Source organism: Quercus suber, unplaced genomic scaffold (assembly GCF_002906115.3).
Source record: "Quercus suber isolate HL8 unplaced genomic scaffold, Cork oak 2.0 scaffold_911, whole genome shotgun sequence".
Classification (NCBI taxonomy): domain Eukaryota; kingdom Viridiplantae; phylum Streptophyta; class Magnoliopsida; order Fagales; family Fagaceae; genus Quercus; species Quercus suber.
The window spans coordinates 1-18,741 of NW_027070335.1; the positions used below are offsets into that span (position 1 = coordinate 1).

Sequence of the window (18,741 nt, forward strand, 5' to 3'; positions counted from 1 at the left end):
AGGAAGAGTTCTTCCCCCGGTTGCGAAGGACTTAGCAGTGTGAGAGAGGTTAGGTTTAGCTCCTTGCATGCTTGCTGACACTTGGCAGTTCATCCGAAAGATTTCTTCAGCATGCGAAAGAAGTGCAAACATTTGTCCATCGCCCTTGATACGAACCTGTTAAGGGCAGCTACTTTGCTGTTTAAACTCTGCACTTCTTTCACGTTCTTCGGGGGACCATTTCTACTATGGCTCTAATCTTGTCTGGGTTGGCCTTGATACCTCTTTGAGACACTATAAAGCCCAAGAATTTTCCTGCTGTTACTCTGAATGCACACTTACTCGAATTAAGCTTCATGTTATAGGAGCGAAGGGTGCCAAATATCTCCTCGAGATCCTTCAAATGGTCCTCTTCTCTTTGGCTTTTTACTAGTATGTTGTCTACGTAGACCTAAACATTCCTTCCGATTTGGTTCACAAACATCTTGTTCATAAGCCTTTAATACATTGCGCCCGCGTTCTTAAGGCCAAATGGCATCACTTTGTAACAAAAAAGACCTTCGCTGGTAACAAATGAAGTCTTCTCCTGATCTCTTCATCCATTAGATCTGATTATACCTGAAAAGGCGTCCATGAAGCTCAGTAGCTGGTGTTGAGCTATAAAGTCTACCAGCACGTTGGCTCGAGGGAGAGGATAGCTATACTTCGAGCATGCTTTGTTCAGATCCGTAAAGTCTATGACATTCTCCATTTCCCGTTGGCTTTCTTGACCATCACATGTTTGCTAACCAATTGGGATATTATACTTCCCTGATGAAGCCCGCCTCTTGTAACTTGTCGACTTCTTCTGCTATTGCTTGGTCTCGTTCTTAGGCGAAAATTCGCTTCTTCTGTCGGAGGGGTGGAAAAGAAGGCGACACATTAGCTTATGTACCATGACTGACGGGTCGATTCCTAGCATGTCTTCATGACTCCAGGCAAACACGTCCTGCTTCTCCTTGAGGAAGGCTATGAGCGCTAGGCGAATCATTGGGCTGGCAAGAGTGCGATCCTCGTGGTTCTGTCTAATCTAGAGTTATCAAGGGGTATCTCCTCGAGCCTTTCTACAGGTTCTGCTCCTGTCCGCTGCTTCTCTATGCTCATGGTCTATAGATGGTCGTCCATCTCCAACATCGCAATGTAGCATTGCGTGCAGCTACCTGATCTCCTCGCAATTCCCCTACTCCTACTCAATGGGGAATTTAATCATCAGGTGCTAGGTTGAAGTTACAACCTTCCATAAGTTAAGGGTTGGTTGTCCTATGATGGCATTGTAGGTGGAGAGCAATCGACAACAAGAAATGTAACATCCTTAGTGATTTGCTGAGGATAATCCCAATTGTTGCAGGCAATATGGCCGTGCCAAGGGGATATACTTTTGTTCCTCTAAATCTAATGAGTAGAGCGTTGGTTGGAACTAGACGTTCCCTGTCGATCCGCATCTGTTGGAACGCCGGGTAGTAGAGAATGTCTGCTGAACTCCTGTTGTTAACCAAGACCCGGTATATGTTATAGTCTCCTATTCGGATGCTAACGATGAGCGCTTCATCATGCGGTTGGTGAAGACGTCGAGCATCTTCTTTCAAGAAATCAATAATGGGGTTATCGACCCATGGCATCTTCGGGATGACACTTGTCAGCTGAACATTCTGAACCATTCTAAGGTAAGTCTTTGGGCCTTTTTGGACAGCTAATGGTCACCGTGCCTCCCATAATCATCCTTATGTCTCCTAGGGGTGGTTGGGATGCTCGTAGTCCCGTCGGGGGGCTTGTTCTTGAGGAGGCAGATCTGTTCTCTCCTTACTGACGAACTTCTGTAACTTTCTGTGCCTGATAAGGGCTTCAATCTACTTTTAAGTCATAATTGTCGGCCGTATCATGACCGTGATCACGATGGAAACGGCAGTATTTGTCTCTAGACCTTTTGTTTGGATCTCCCTTCAGCTTTCCGAGGAAGGTTAAGGCTCCTTCGTCCTTGATTTGCATTAGAACTTGGTCGATTGGGGCGGTCAGCGAAGTGAAGCTCATGAACCTCCCTACAAGGGGCTTAGAGCACCTGTCTTCCCTTCATTCTCTAGTTCTTGCCATCTTTCGCCCTCTGTCTTGTTGCATATCTTTTTGCCTCTCTAGGGTAATAAGTCGCGGCTCGTCTCCCTGAACGTTGTTAGTAGTCGCCATTGAGCGAGTAAGTACCATGCAATTCTTTTTCTGGGAAGTGATAGTATGGCTTACAAGTTACTAAATTTCCCACAGACGGCGCCAACTGATGATGCCGAAAAATCACCAGTGAAATACACGGTCCTCACACGATCGAAACTACACTTGCATAACCAAAAAGAGAAGACCTGACAGAAAGCATGGGTGTGGTGCCGACCAAGTACCCTTCGAATGTCAGGTTAGAACTTCTCACAACTCTAGAGTGCTGGAGCTGGGGTGAATTATGCGTACCTTAATTTGTGAGGTTATTGTGTTTTTATAGTGGTAAGGGATTGACCTCCTTTCCTTGGGCTAGAAGTCTTTTCCTTATAGGAGTCTTCATGAGCGTATTTTGCAGAACCCTTTCCTTCTAGGAGTCCTTTTGAGTAGCACTAAACATGAAACACAAGATATTTCCTTATATATGCAAATGTGGGGACCAAGCTAAGCTACATCAGGGTCGTCAGCTTCGCCTAATCCCTTCAGCTTTCTTGTCGTCAGCTACCCTTAACTTTTACCTAAAGTCATCTCGTCAACTCTGAGGAGTGCTACGTCCCGTCGTTTTCCAACAGATCCTGACGGGTTTAACTGGAGTATCATTCTATACCTTTTCAAGGGCGAGTACTATTATTGTAATTTTTCTCTTATGATTGTCCATCAAGTGAGTCAGTTCATGCTGCCCCATGATACATTGAGATTGTTGTTGTGCTTCATATTCTTTGCTACCTTAGGAGGCATTAATCATGGCCTACAGATCTCCTCATAGTTGTCTCTTATGCTTAGAGCCTACCTTGATGCATAATGAATAGGAGACCCTGATAATTATCCATTAATGGTTGTTGTACTATTAGGTTAACTCACATCTAGATGTAAATCCCCTTTATATAGTATTTTGTGTTATTTAGTAATATAATCAATAATGTATTATGGGTCTCATGGTCAATAATTTGCAAATTCAACACAGAAAAGGGCCCGTTTGGTTGGAAGGGTGGAAAAGTGAAAAGATAGAAAATGGTGGGAGAATGGAAAAGTGAGAGGATAGAAAAGATTTTTATTTTCCTCCTTTTTGTTTGGTTGGGAGTGAAAAGGTTGAGAGATGGAAATAGTGAGTTTGTATAAATTTACTTATGTACCCTTGTTAAAAATGATGCCCAATTAAAACAAAAAAAGTGATGAACAACCAAAAAAAAAAAACACACAAAAGAAAGAAAAAGAAAAAAAAAAAAGGAAAGAAGAGGCAACGAGGAAAGGAAAAAAGAAGAAGAAGAAGAAGAAGAAGAAAAAGAGGAGGAGGCAACGTCTAGGAGGAAGGAAAAAAAAAAGTGAAGAAGAGCAATATATGGACAAAGCCCATGTGCAAGTGCACAAGGGCATTTTGGGCATTTTTGTCCATTAAGCAGCCTCATTTTCTCCTTTCAGTTTTCTCTCCATTTTGGGGAGAAAACTTTTTGGTTGGCTTGGGGAGAAAACACCTGGGCCCTATCATTTATTTTCCTTCTTTCTCAGTCAACCAAACACACTCGAAAAAAGTTTTCCTTCTCATTTTCTCTCCAAAGTTTTTCATCCATCCTATTTCACCTCCATACAAACACACCCTAAATGACAAAAAAATCAATTAAGCAATAGGGCATGTGTATGAACATTCCAACAAAACTAAACAAGTACAATGAAATTTAAAAAATCATGAGAGATTCATTTATCAATTACCATTGAATTTGGGAAAAGGAACCCTATTTCTTCGAAAATTTCTGCAAAAACTTAAAATAAATCCCCGAGAATCATAGCCTGAAAGTTTATTAAGAAAGTTCAATAACTTACAAGAATTCCAAATTTGACAATTGTGCTAAAGAATCTGGGATTGGCCCAGATAATTTATTGTTTGACAAATCCCTGAAATAATGATTCATTTGCTCAGTAAAGAATGGGTTGCAAACTAGCAATAATTGAATACTAAAAACTTATTACAGCTAAATTGAAGCTTACAAAGACTGTAAGTTTTTTTTGGAAACTTGAATTTGGATTTGAATTTGGATTTGGATTTTAAATCAATAAATTTAAAATATTAAAACTTCAAATCCGTTGATTTTAGATATCATTTTAAATCTAAGAATTTTAAGTGTTTCAAATCTAAATCCTTGACCTTTATTGATTTTAATCATCCAAATCCAAATACACACATGCCTAAATCCTGCTATCCAAACACATTAGTAGTGCTTTAAGATTGAAAACTAAAGCAGCAATCTTGCTTGTCAATGAGCATGAGCTCAAGTTCCTGCTCATATTAATCTGTCAAATAAGATACCATTCTCTAAAACAGGGTTTCCAATTTATACAAAGAGATGTACATGCTAACATTTGATAATAACAGATATCATCTCTCTAAAGTTCACAAAAAGTTATATGTGCACTCACAGTGAAATGATCCTTGGATTCTTGTCTAAACTACAAGTCAAACCACTCCATAAATATCGTCGTGGGACACATGGATCGCCCGTCTAGTCGTCTCTATATATCCTGAGAGTTTGTTTGATGTCCGTGATTGCAGTAACTGTTGTTTACAACAAATATTACTTCAAATCATTATGTTCATGATCAAAGAGTGAAAGTAGAGATTAGAATATTTGTAATACATTAATAAAGGAAAAAAGTAATCCAAAATTTGCAATTCTTTGGACTAAATGCCATCATTATTTTTGGTGCATTAATGCAATTTCCCAAGACCACAAACAGTCTAAATACTCTGTTCAAAGCAATTTAATCAATTCCAACTGATAAACTTCCGTGCCATATGCAGATCATCGTAGAAGATCTTTCAACTTGGAGCGTGAAAAAACTGATTGTCAAAACATTGGAAGCAATCGCCACTACATATGAATGCATTTTACAAAGAACACTGGTTTAGAAAATATTTTTAAAAAATTTTTATAGGAAAAAAAAAAAAAACAACTAATTTTTTTGACAGTTTTTTTATTTCCCATAAAAATAGTATGAGAAAATTGACTTTAATGAAAATTGAATTGATTATTTCATTCATTGAATCAATAGCTATACAAACATATATAAGAAAAGAACCCAACTCTGTTCTATAACTAACTTAATAGATAGATGCCCGTGTGAACAGAACTTAACAAACTCTTACACATGCCTGACTAAACTAACCATACTAACATACAATGCTACACACCGTTTAGGTGAATTTATCAGTTAAGCTACATTGTTGTTTAGGTGAATTTATACAATTCTTCAATTTCTTCAACTCTATAGCTCAAGATAAGATTTCTGGATTACTACTTAAAGCTTCAATTTGAGTTTCATCTGCTCCTACATCAGCTAGTAACTAATGTGCTTGTCTTGCTTGATCAAGTGCTTGTTTGTGCAGCTCTAATGCACAAACTACTGCACTGTGTGGCATGCCGATTCTGCATCATTTTGGTGCACTAGTTGCTACACTAAGTGGCAAGTTGAGCTGCACTGGTGTAGCAACTAATGATGCACGATCTTGCCTTTGACACTCCCACTCAAAAGGGACTGAGGAAGAGTAGATATTAAGCAGTCCCATCTTGGACACCAAATTAGAAAATTGCTTATAATCCAAAGTCTTAGTTAACAAATCTACTAGTTGACAGTGTATTCTCACATGATTCAATTTAATCACCTTAGCCAACACCTTATCCCTTACAATATGACAATCAATTTCTATGTGCTTGGTCCTTTCATGAAAAACTGGATTGGACCCTATGTGCAAGGCTGATTGGCTGTCACAAAATAGCAATGCCTCTTTATCATGCCTAATCTGCAAGTCTCTTAGCAAATAAAGAATCCACACAATTTCAGAGGTTGCCACAGCCATGGCCCTATACTCAACCTAAGCTGAAGACCTTGACACAGTAGCCTGCTTCTTTGATTTCCAAGAAACCAATGAGTCTCCAAGGAAAATGCAATACCCTGTAATAGATCTCCTTGTATTTGGACATGGTACCCAGTTTTCATCACTAAATCCTTTGACATGGGGTTCTGATTTTGCAGAAAAGAAGATTCCTTTCTCTAGTTCATTCTTAAGATAATGAAGTACCTTTAGTGTGGCTGCATAATGAGACTTTCTTGGCTTTGCCATAAACTGACTGAGCTTGTGGACAACTGACTGAGCTTATGGACAGCAAATGTGATATCAGGCTTGGTAATGGTTAAGTACAACAGTTTCCCTACCAACCTTCTATACTTGACTTGGATCATTTAACATTTCACCTTCATGTTTGCTAAGTTTTAATGTAGGATCCATAGGAACTTTAGATGGTTTGCATCCTAGTAAACCAACATCCTCCAAAATCTCTAGAGTATATTTCCTTTGACATAAGGAAATGCCCTTTTCTACTCTAGCTACCTCCAAACCAAGAAAATATCTCAAGTCCCCTAAATCTTTCAGCTTAAACTTTTGATTTAACAAGACTTTAAACTCCTTAACTCCCTTTTGATCATTGCTTGCAATCAAAACATCATCAACATAAACCAGCAACACAATAAAGGACTCACCTTGTTGCCTAGTGAATAATGAGTAATCTACCTTAGACTGAACAAAACCAAGATCAATTAAGGCAATTGAGAACTTAGAAAACCACATTCTAGATGCCTGTTTAAGGCCATAGAGTGATTTATTTAGCTTGCAAACCACTTAAGGCTGCTCCCCTTGGCTGTGAACCACCTGAGACTGCTCCCCCTTGTTGTGAAAGCCTGGTGGAAGTGACATATAGACCTCCTCATGAAAATCTCCACGGAGAAATGCATTGTTGACATCAAGCTGACTTAGAAACCAGCCTTTCACAGCAACAACAGCATGCATAGTTTTAACAAACACCATCTTAGCAACTGGTGAGAAAGTATCATTGTAATCCAGCCCCTCTTTCTGGGTGAAACCCTTAGCAACCAATCTAGCCTTATACCTTTCAATAGAACCATCTAATTTGTACTTCACTCTATACACCCACTTACAACCTATAGGCTTCTTACCAGGTGGCAAGGATGTAATAGTCCATGTATTATTAGCTTCCAAAGTTGAAATCTTAGCATCCATGGCTTCCTGCCACTTGGGGTTACCAACAGCTTGGTGATAAAAGGTAGGTTCTTTGATGGAAGAGATGGCACAACAAAAAGATTTGTATGGAGAAGACAGGTTATCATAAGACAGATAGGTATGAAGGGGATAGGAAGTACCTAAAGTAGGAATGGAGGACCTTGGAATGGGAGCTGATGTGACTTGATTACAGTGATAAGCCTCAAGGTAGGAAGGTGGTTTAGTAGGTCCTGTAGACCTCCTAAGAGCAATAGAAGGCTGATCAGATACATTAGGAGCATCATGAGCATCAGGAACGTCTTGAATGTCCTCATTAAAATCTTGATAAATTTGGACAATGGTATCATCAGAAATAGGCAAAGAAGAAGGAGTAAAGAAAGGAAAATCAAGAGAATTAGAGGAAGGATTAGAAGGGAAAACAGGTAAAGGAATGAGATCAATACATTTAGGAGAGTTATCCGAGGCAAAAGGAAAACTGGACTCATAAAACACTACATCCCTAGACAGAAATATAGTATGAGAATCAAGGTTAAAGAGTTTATAACATTTGACATTGAAGGGATAGCCTAGAAAAACACACTTTTCTGGCTCTAGGAGTGAATTTGTGTTTATGAGGAGTGAAATTGGTAGCATAACACAAGCAACCAAAAGTTCTAAGATGTGAATATGAAGGAGATTTGTGAATGAGAAGTTCAAAAGGTGTCTTATGATTAAGAAGTGGAGAAGGAAGTCTATTAATAAACTGCAGTAAGAACACAGTCACCCCAAAAAGATAAAGGAACATTGGATTGAATCTGTAATTCCCTAGTAGTAGCAAGTATGTGTTGATGCTTTCTCTCCACAACTGAATTTTTTTATGGAGTGTAAGCACAACTCAGTTGATGAACAATTCCTTTAGAACTGTAAAAATAATGAAAGTTAAACTCTAAGGCATTATCAGATCTAATGGATTTAATTTTGGTTCCAAATTGAGTGAGAATCATGTTATAGAAAGACAAAATAGCTGGTCTAGCCTCAGATTTAGCCTTAAGCGAGAAAACCCAAGTTGCTTTAGAAGCGTCATCAATAGTAGTAAGAAAATACTTGTGACCATCAGATGTTAAAATAGAAAAAAGACCCCAAACATCCATATGAACAAGATCAAAAGGATGAGCACACTTATTATTATTGAAAGGAAAAGGAATTCTCTTCTGTTTTGCCAAAGGACAAATAGTACAAGGCTTATTACAACAATTCTTAAGAAAAGGTAAAGCATTGCTCAAAGACTGAACCTTGACATCAGAGGGGTGCCCAAGCCTTGAATGCCAAAGTGAAAACACATTTATGGAAAGAGAAGAATAGCAAACAGCAGAGAAAGACTTGAAATTCTACTTGGAAAGGAAATTAGAAAGAGATGTAGTAGGTTGAGAAAGGCTTGAATCTTGCAACAAGTACAAACCATCATGCATTTGGCCCATTCCAATCCTACTTCAACATGTAAGGTCTTGTATGAAATAGAATTTGGACAGAAAAACCAGACATATAGGTTGAGATTTAGTTAAGGCACTAACTAACAGAAGGTTAAAGGTGAAGAGGGTACACAAAGAACATTGGTAAGGGTGATGTGAGAGGAGAGTTGAATGGTACCAATATGTGTAACAATAGCAGCTTCCCCATTAGGAAATTCAACCCATGTATGAAGGTCATAAGCTCTTTTATTAACTATTTTAGCAGAAAAGACGGAATGCTTGAAGTTAATAAAATTACCTACAACAACATTAGAAGGACAAGCCACAGTATTAGCAACATGAATTTCTTGACCTTTAGGGGATTGCTAAGTAGAACAGGAACCAATTAAGGTCAGAAGCTGCTGGTATTGATCATGAGTGAAGGCTGGACCTTGAGATGCAGGCTTAGATAAGGCAAAATCAGTGACTCCAGCAAGGGCATTGCCTTGAATCAACTCAAGATTAGATGAAACTTGATGAGCAGCTGCATTTTTATTGTTCTTGAACTTGAAACCTGATGGGAAACCATGCAGCTTATAACATTTGTCCATAGTCTGGCCTAGCTTTCCACAATGAGTACACAATGGCCTTTCGTTGCCTTTGAAGTTGTTTCATGAGTTCTTGGTAGCCAAGGCAGTGGATTCAATAATAACAGCATTATGCACAGACCTTTGCATCTCTTCTTGGATGAACAAATAGTGAGCCTTATTGATAGAAGGCAATGGATCCATTAGCAAGAACTGCGTTCTCACTTGAGAAAAAGAATCATTAACTCCCATGAGAAACTTCATTGTGGATTCTTTAGCTTGAAGAATCTTCAACCTCTGATTAATACTACACACACATTGTCCACAAATGCATTAGGAAAATGGACTAAGATTTTGAAGTTGATCCCACAAGACCTTAAGCTGAGTGAAATAATCAATAAGTAATTGCTCTCCCTGATGAATCTCAGCAATTTGCTTCTGGATATTGAAGATCTTAGTGCCATTCCCTTGGCTAAATGTGTCCCTGAGATCCGTCCAAATCTCAAGTGCAGTGTCTCTGTATATGATACTAGCTTGGAGTTTTGGTGAGACAGAATTGATGATCCAAGTACCAACCATGTTGTCAGCATGAATCCAAGCTTGAGCAACAGTTGGTGAATTCACCAATGGAAAAGAAATGGTTAAAGAACCATCTATGAAACCAAGCTTGTTCTTGGCAATCAATGATTTTCTCACTGATCTTACCCAAGCAAGGTAATTCTCTCCCCCAAACAATGGTTGAGAAGTGAGAATAGCTCCTGGATTCTCTCCAGTATGCAAAAGCAGAAGGTCATTGAGATTATATGAATCTTACGAAGAAGATGAAGATTCAATGGTGGAAGCATTAGCTGCTGTTGCATCTGCCATTGAAGGAAAGGAAAAGCTTGAAGAAAAGCGACAATGGTGGATAAAAATAGCTTGAAGAAAGTGACAATGGTGGATAAGAATAGCTATACAAATATATATAAGAAAAGAACCCAACTCTATTCTATAACTAACTTAACAGATAGATGCACGTGTGAACAGAACTTAACAAACTCTTACACGTGCCTGACTAAACTAACCATACTAACATACAAAGCTACACACCGTTTCTGTACATATATCAATCAAGCTACATTGTCGTTTAGGTGAATTTATACAATTCTTTAATTTCTTCAACTCTATAGCATAAGATAAGATCTTTGGATTACTACTTAAAGCTTCAATCTAAGTTTCATTTGCTCCTACATCAGCTAGTAACCGATGTACTTGTCTTGCTTGATCTAGTGCTTGTCTGTGCAGCTCTAATACACGAACTGCTGCACTATATGGTATGCTGGGCTGTACTGGTGTGGTAGTTGATGCTGCATCATTTGGTGCACTAGCTGCAGAACTATGTCGCAAGTTGAACTGCACTGGTGTAGCAGCTAATGATGCACGATCTTGCCTTTGACAAATAGTATATAAGATTTTCTTAAATAGTCTATTAACAAAGGGTAATTATTGGGTACTCTCGGAATAACCAGACCCTTTTACAAAATAATAGCAAAAGTCATTGATTAATTTTTTGTCTTCTCATCATATGCCTCCATGAAACAAAGTGCATATATAGTGGACTCTTTACTCTTCAAATTTAAATTTAGCTATTAGCTTTCTGCCTTTATGGATTTTTAAATCCATCTTCTACATCAAGAATTTAGGATTCTATATTATAATGGTAGTCAATGTCCTATGCGATATGTGTAAGCAACATAAATTTGTTTAAAAAGTTTAATAATGTTGACACTCCATTTTGCAACCCGTATTTAATAATGCATAGAGGGTAAAAGGGTAATTTTGCCTTGGAAATATGAATCTTGATTCTAGCCATTAGATCCTTAATCTCATTTCATTAAAATGATCTTGATGTTGTAACGATCAACTTGACTAGTCATAAGCCCTAATCGAACCACCAGATTGAAAGTTATCATTAAATCAAGTTTTAATGGCTGAGATGCACTATCACAAATTTAGTCCGACTATATGTGATTATGAACAATTGATTTCAATTGGTTATAAGTGTAATCAATTTGAGATTAATGACGTGTCATAATTTGATTTGTTAGGACTACATTTTATGGTGAGGTTGCATATACTTAATTAATTAGATAGCTAAACATTAATTATTCAATGAGTAATTTGTGCAATTATCTTTTAATTAGAGTAAATTTGAAACCAATTAAGTCTGAAATGGGAGTGATTGGAGCCATTTAATATTAATTGAGAACTAATTTGGGACCTATTAATGTTAATTGTGCTGAAACCATTTTCTAACAATTGACCTCTGCTCACTATTTCATCGATATCTCTCAGAATATATTAAATCTGTGAATGAGGTCAATTTTCCCAGAAACTAGACATCTGCGGCTTCAATTTGAGTACAAGAACGAGACAATTCTAATCAGAATTGAGTCAGATATGATTTTTCGAAGTTGGCTCTACAAGCTGTTACAGCAGCTACGAGAAAACCGAATTTTGGCTTGCTCCCTACTCCCACCAATCTCTCCATTTAATGCATCAGATTTTTTCCAAGGCTAAAATGAGGTTTAGGTTCATAATCCTTATCAACCCTCATTAAATGGCTTTCTATTCATATTCCCTCCACTATTACTATATAAACTCTTTCTCTCCTTCATTCTAGAGCACACCAACACACCCTCTCTTCTCCTCTCTTGAGTTCTAGTGAAGTTGAGTAGTCTTGTCATATCTTGGTCTTCTTGAGACTCAAGGTATTGAGTGAGACTCACTCTCCCTCTCCTAGTTTTTTTTTTCCTCCACCCTTAGGACCTCCACCAAGAGTCTCCTTCTCTACCGTATGGATCTTGCATGAAGGTATAATCTCTTTTCCTAACTTGTTTATTGTGTTGCCATGATGAGAATTTAAGATTAAAGCATGATAATAATCATTTAAATTCCTTTGAATATGTTTAAATGTTCTTAATTGTTCTTATATGTTCTTCACATGTTCTTGGTTGTTCATCACATGTTCATGCATAACACTAGTTTTAATCTTAAATCTACATGAAAAATATGAAAAACACGTTTGTTTCAAAATTCTTTCAAATCCTTGAATCTAGGATATCACCATTCACACACATTCACTAGAATTCATTTTTCAATCCAAATGAAATGCTTAATAAGTTGAATTAGGGTTTATTACATGCACACACAATGAATTCAACATGCAAGTTGATTGATAACATATTAGATGATGTGATATGAATGTTGGCCACTATAGTCTAGAAAACCGGTTTCACCGGGCAAGGTGGGTGCCTAACACCTTCCCACCTTGTAACATAGCTTCCGAACTTAGATCAAGGGTTAGTAGATCAAATGCTTATCCTTGTAATTTTCAATTTTTAGATTATAACTAGGAAACAAAGCCATATACTTTATCTTAGATTGTATCTAGGACCAAAGCCATGTAATTTCCTATGTTCAATGTAAATTCAATTTCAAATTAATAAAATGATGAATTTTTCAATTATGGTTTTCTTATTTATTCCAACAATTAAATAAGTGGCGACTCCATTGTAAAACCCTTAATCTAAAGGGGAAAATATAACTAGTCAAACCACCATTTTAAGAGGCAATAACACGATTCCACCCATTCACGTGGGTTTGGCCCAACATTCCTCTAAAAAGGGGCCAAGGGCACAGTCTCTCACAAATAAGAAATTTTTTTGAAATATATATGTAAACTGTTGATCCAATATCATATTGCTCCACCCTCCCTTAAAAGTTATCAAGGGTTTTGAGTGAAGTTTGTGATGTGCCTTTGTTTTAGAACCAAATTCCCTCTTGTTTCTCATAAAACAAAAACAAAAAAAGATCACAATGCATTTTTCATCTATCATCTATTGATAATTAATAAATAGAAATAAATGAATTTACCCATTAATAGAAGATAATGAATTAATATTATGACATTAATGCCAAGGTTTGATGAGGTGGAAGGCTAAATAAAAATTAAAGAAATGTGTCACATGATAGAACCTTTTTTTTTTTAATTATTATTATTTTTTTTTATGGACCACATGATAGAACCTTAAGCTACTATAACTAACAAATGTTTGCAACTTTTTTTTTTTAGTTGCTGAATCTAGTTTTTGTTATTGACCTACTATATCATTTGTGCTCATGTGTCCTTTAGCATTCTAGCTTTGGTTTTGTTTAGCTTATAGCAATATTATCAAAACAAAAGGTTTAGCCCCAAACCAATTTGGAGTTATCTTCCTCCAACCCACTATGAGGTGATTGAAGAGACTATTCATGTATAATTTTAGTCACATTACTTTTTAATGCGTTATATGACTTGTTTAAATAATAGTTATAAATAACCTTATAAATTATCATGTAATGGGATGATGAGATAATGCCAAACTAGTTTGGAGCTACAATTGTTTGTTCCAATTGCGGTAAAAAAAAGACAATACAACTAATAATAAAATGAGCAAATTACACTTTTTCACCATAAACTATCATTCTAATTACACCAAACCTCCTCGAAATGCACGATTGACCACCTAAGCTATAACTTTGTTTCAATGTCCCCTTTACTATTTGTTTTGGTGTTAAGTTTGATAGAATTTAGGAATAAAAAATCAATTTACCCATCTTTACAAAATAGATGACTAGGGGTTAATTGGTCTTTCAATACTAAATTCCTAAGAGTTAGCAATAAAAAAAAAAATTAGAGTGGGTTAAATTTAATGTATTTTTTAATTTGAGGGATTGATCATGCATTTTGATAGTGTAAGGGATGAAATGTAATTAGGGTGATAATTAACAGTGGAAAAATGTAATTTCTTCTAATAAAATAATAACTAGCAACAAATTAATAAAATAATGAATAAGGACAGATGAGAACATACCATCTCGGGGATCGGTTGGTATATCTCCGATCGAAAGTACTTCATAAATCTCAATCGCATTAAGGATTGGGGGAAGGTTAGACTTCTGTGTTGCTTTAATTGAAAAACGAAAATGACCTTCGAATGTTCGATTGGGACAGATAGACAATGGCTTTAAGTATTCAAGAGTTATATTTTCTAACTTGTAGTCTCCATCATTCACTGCGATAACGAACTCTCTTATCTCTCCTTCCCTAAGTTGTTTAATTTCAGCAAAGTGAAAGCAAACATAAAATTTGGAAGAGTCTGTGTTGTTTCTGTCATAGACAATGGCTTCGAAAGTTGCAAGAGGTATTGATTGGAACCCAATTCTTCTCAAAATTGTCAGATGTAATGGTATACCACAAGCGATCAAAAACATCATCTGAAATCCTAGTAGAGGAAAAATAGATTGTCATTAAAGTTTATTGGAGTAAGGGCCGATGTTCAAGTCTTTAGAGAACTTCACACATATATACACTTACATTAAGTTAAAGTATAATTTTTATTTCAAATCTAAAAAGAAAAAAAGAAAGGAAAAAAAAAACTCTAACAAAAGACTATAATTATTAAAAAAATAATAATAATAAAAACTTAAACAAATACAAACATAAGACTTAATATGGTTCTAAGGCAAAGACACACCACAAATATCACTTAAATGCCGTGGTAAATTTTAAAAGACGATGATGCAAGTTATACTACATGTAACATATTTTTTTATATATAATATTGAATCATGTGGAATTTAGTGGGTGAGTACTTATGTGGGTAATTTGATGTATATATTTTTATTTTATTTTGCTAACAATGATGTATAGAGTTCTTCGAGCATCTAATAATTTTTTGAGTATGTGTATTCTTATTCCACACACACAAGGTAAACATAAGGAGAAACCCTTACCTCAAGATGCTTGCTAGATCTTTCAAATCCAAAATTTCATAGATCTTATAAGACCTTAGGAACTAGTACCCCTACTCTTAAGGGTTATTTCTTGTATTGGTTAGAAGATATGTTTTTTCCTATGTTTGAGAGATGATGTTATATGTATATCTAGTTCTAATGTTTTTAAAAACAAAAACAGCTAAACTATATTTTGGTCCCTTCAAGGGTTAGATTTGCAGCCACACTAAAAGATTGAATTTGGTACATGTGATATCATAGTCTGTATTTGTCAAGTGACATCAACCAAGTTTAAAATTTGAAAGAAAAATATATATATATATATGAGAAAGACTGCTCATGTGATTCTAGTTTATCCATTTGACCATTTTTTTTCCTGCTATATATTTTTATTTTGTTCTTTTCTCATGGATTTTTTCACTAAAACCATGTCTTCCTCAACTCATGCATTTCAAATGACATATAATGGCGCATATTAAACAGATTTGGACAGAAATTTTATATTGATAGCAAATGCAAACTTCAAGATAAAATTAACTAAATTCGAAATCTAGAAGACACGTCCATAACAAATCAAACTTGGAAAGACCACCAAATATATTTTCACTAAAAAATAGACTCACCTTACTTGTTTTCCAGTTGAGTTGCCCAGGTCTTGCCGCACTATTCTATTTAGTGCTTCTCCATAGCCAGTCTGGTAAATGGACTTGTTCAAAGGACGTAATTCCAAGGCCGAAATGAAAGGTATTCCAGACTTAGTGTTTATCAGACAAACAGTTATGGTATCAGATATGGGAACATGAATTATTTCAGGGAAATCTACATCACATGCATCTTTTAATTCCACCGTGGTCCAATAATTAACCCCGATGTACAGGTCGAACTTTGGAACTTGATTATTGTTGTCGTAATTTCCATATTGAAAGAAAGCTCTTATGAGGTAGTTACTATTTTTGCCTTGTTCAGGTTTCAGGGTGTAGCAGTTCTTTATTCCCTGTGGAAAGCTTCTCAGACTATTAACTGGACGCCCATTAAAAAGTCTTCGAGAGTTGTGCGTGCCGCACTCTCGAGTAACATTGTAATTTTCTCCAGTATCTATAAAACTTGCATCTGACTTGTAAAAGATACTAGTTTCTTCATCCATATAATCCTCCATTACGCCGCAATCGATGCTTATGAATCCTGGAAATTTTATGAAAAAGGAAAGAAAGAGATATAGAGTTAAACATACCCAATCAATACGGTAAACTCAAGAAGAATTCAGTTTCCTTTAAAAATATATATATATTGAGGGCAAGGTTTTTTTTTTCTTTCCAAAAAGAAAATGGGTCAAGATTAATTAAAGAGAAATACTACATCTATAAAAAGCTAGTTTCTGAAAAGAGAGATAGAGAACTGAACCAAGTTTCAAGATGAATGACATACCGGGAACATTATCAACAAGTTTTCTTCCAGCATGCTCATTGTCTCCTTTAGCTACTTTCCTATTGCCAAGAATACCAATCACCAAAACAAACACATGCCATGCTTTCAAAATGAAAATTAATTCAAAGGCATAATCCATGATGATCTTTATTGGCATATTATGCTCTACTCAGAAGGAAAATGTATACAATTTAAGGCCAAATTCTTAGCTACATCGATTACTTGTGTACATCGATTACTTGTGTTATTGATTCTCATTAAAAAAAACAAAAAGTTTACTTATGTTACTAACAAACGACTTTTAGTCATTATCAATTAATTGCTTGCTTTTATTCATAGGAAAGAAATAGAGGATGACCCCACCCATATATTTCTCTAATTTCTAGTGGCGGCTCTAAGAAATTAATTTAGGGTCATCATTCAAAAAACTTAAATTATAAAAAATTTAAGAAAAAAGTTTGAATATATCCACATCACAAAATATGCATGCAAATACATTAAAGTTTTATAATTTCATTCTACGAGTTTTAATATTTTAAATTCGTTACATGATACTTTCCTCTTAATATATAGCAGTTTTTTTATTTATTTAAATATAAAAACCTTCATAGATAACAAAATGTTGTTTAAAAGACTATCTATTTTTTTTATTATTAAAAAAATTGTTAATAAATGCCCTAAAGACATTGGTTTAAGAACTATTTATAAAAATATTTTATGGAAAAAAATGATATAGTAATTAAGTTTTTTTCCATGAAAATGGTTTTAAAAATTTCTTAATATGGTTTATCATAAATTTTTTTAAAAGCACCCATTAACATGATTTTAAAAAAATAATTTTTTATTTGTGTTATTTTATTTATTTATTTATTTTGGCTGAACTATCTATTTGTGTTAGTATTACTTGGCGGAGGACTATGTATATCAGTCAATTTTAAATAGGACTTCCAAGTTCCAAGGCAGGAGATTCCTAGGCCTAAATTCAAAGATTCCCACAATGTTGAGGATAAATCCCAAACGTTGGGGGTATAGCATGATTTGGGAACTTTTTGAAGAGTATAGGAAAATGTTTTGCTTTCGTCTTATTTTATTTTATTTATTTATTTTTTGTTCTAGAATGCCAAGTCCGAGTCCAAGATTAGGATAAAAGTCATACGAAGCAAACATCAATTCTTGACTTTAGGTCCCAGGCCCAGAGAGTAGCTTTCAGCCTGACATTTACGCATTTAAGTTGAAATTGTTGTGGGGGCCCTTATATAACTTTACTGGGTCATTGGGTCTAGGGTGTGTGGTTAAAAGTTTGAAATTTGATGTTAAGTAGGGACCACAAATGAGAAGGAGAGGTCAAAGTCTCAAATCTATTTTACATGCTATATATTATCTTATGTTATATAATTTTGTAAAAAAAATTATTAACATGTTCAACATGCAAAGAAGTATTTTATAAATTGATAGATTTATAAACCCTATATCAATCTTAATAAATGAGCTAATAGTAACAAAAATATTACATTTTTTACCTACCAAAATTAAAAGCAAAGTGTAAAAGGAAAAATGAAGTATCATGGCTTAATCTCCTAAGCATAGTGGATTCCCCCGTAAAAAAAATATCCTAAGCATATTGTAAAAAATGTGAATTTATTTGACATTTTGGTTAAGTCATGAGAGAGCACATCAGTTTAATTTACTTTTAAAACATTTTAAGTGCTTGGAGTTGAGAGTCAAAACAAGATTGTGAACAATGAACCATTACATAAAAAAAAAAAATTAAAAAAAAAGGGGCTTTGAGTCTCCTTTAGAATTTCTATAGTACTTATTTCCAAAGAAAATTCCAAAGCTTTCACCACTACAACTGCTTCAACTTCTGCAACCAAATGTGAAGAGCCACTATCTGAGACAATAGGACTCATCCTAGTCAATAATGTTAATGTCCAAACTTTTTGGTTTTGGTAAACTTCTATTTTGTTCCTTTAAAGTTTCATTAATTTCAATTGGATCGGAAAAATTTTAAAAAGTATGGAAAGCCTTCTAATTATGAGCCCCAAAATCCACCTGAAAAAAAAAAAAAAAGAGAGAAGAGAGAGAGAGAGAGAGAGAGGAAAAAAGAAAGAAAAGAAACACACACACACACACCAAAGACTTAGTCGACTAGATTGATTTTCAAATCACAAGAACATACTCAATCTCATTTATCTGATATAAC

The 18,741-nt window shown here is 35.4% G+C and overlaps 1 non-coding gene across 1 annotated transcript; it reads right to left on the bottom strand.

Annotated features, from left to right (window-relative positions):
* Positions 1–3,950: 3,950 nt before the first annotated feature.
* On the bottom strand, positions 3,951–14,511 carry LOC111994665 (uncharacterized). Its single transcript, XR_010626899.1, has 3 exons — positions 14,192–14,511; positions 4,627–4,762; positions 3,951–4,104 (listed from the first exon to the last, which is right to left on the bottom strand). It is a non-coding gene; the product is annotated as an uncharacterized LOC111994665 (transcript).
* Between the last annotated feature and the right edge of the window lie 4,230 nt (positions 14,512–18,741).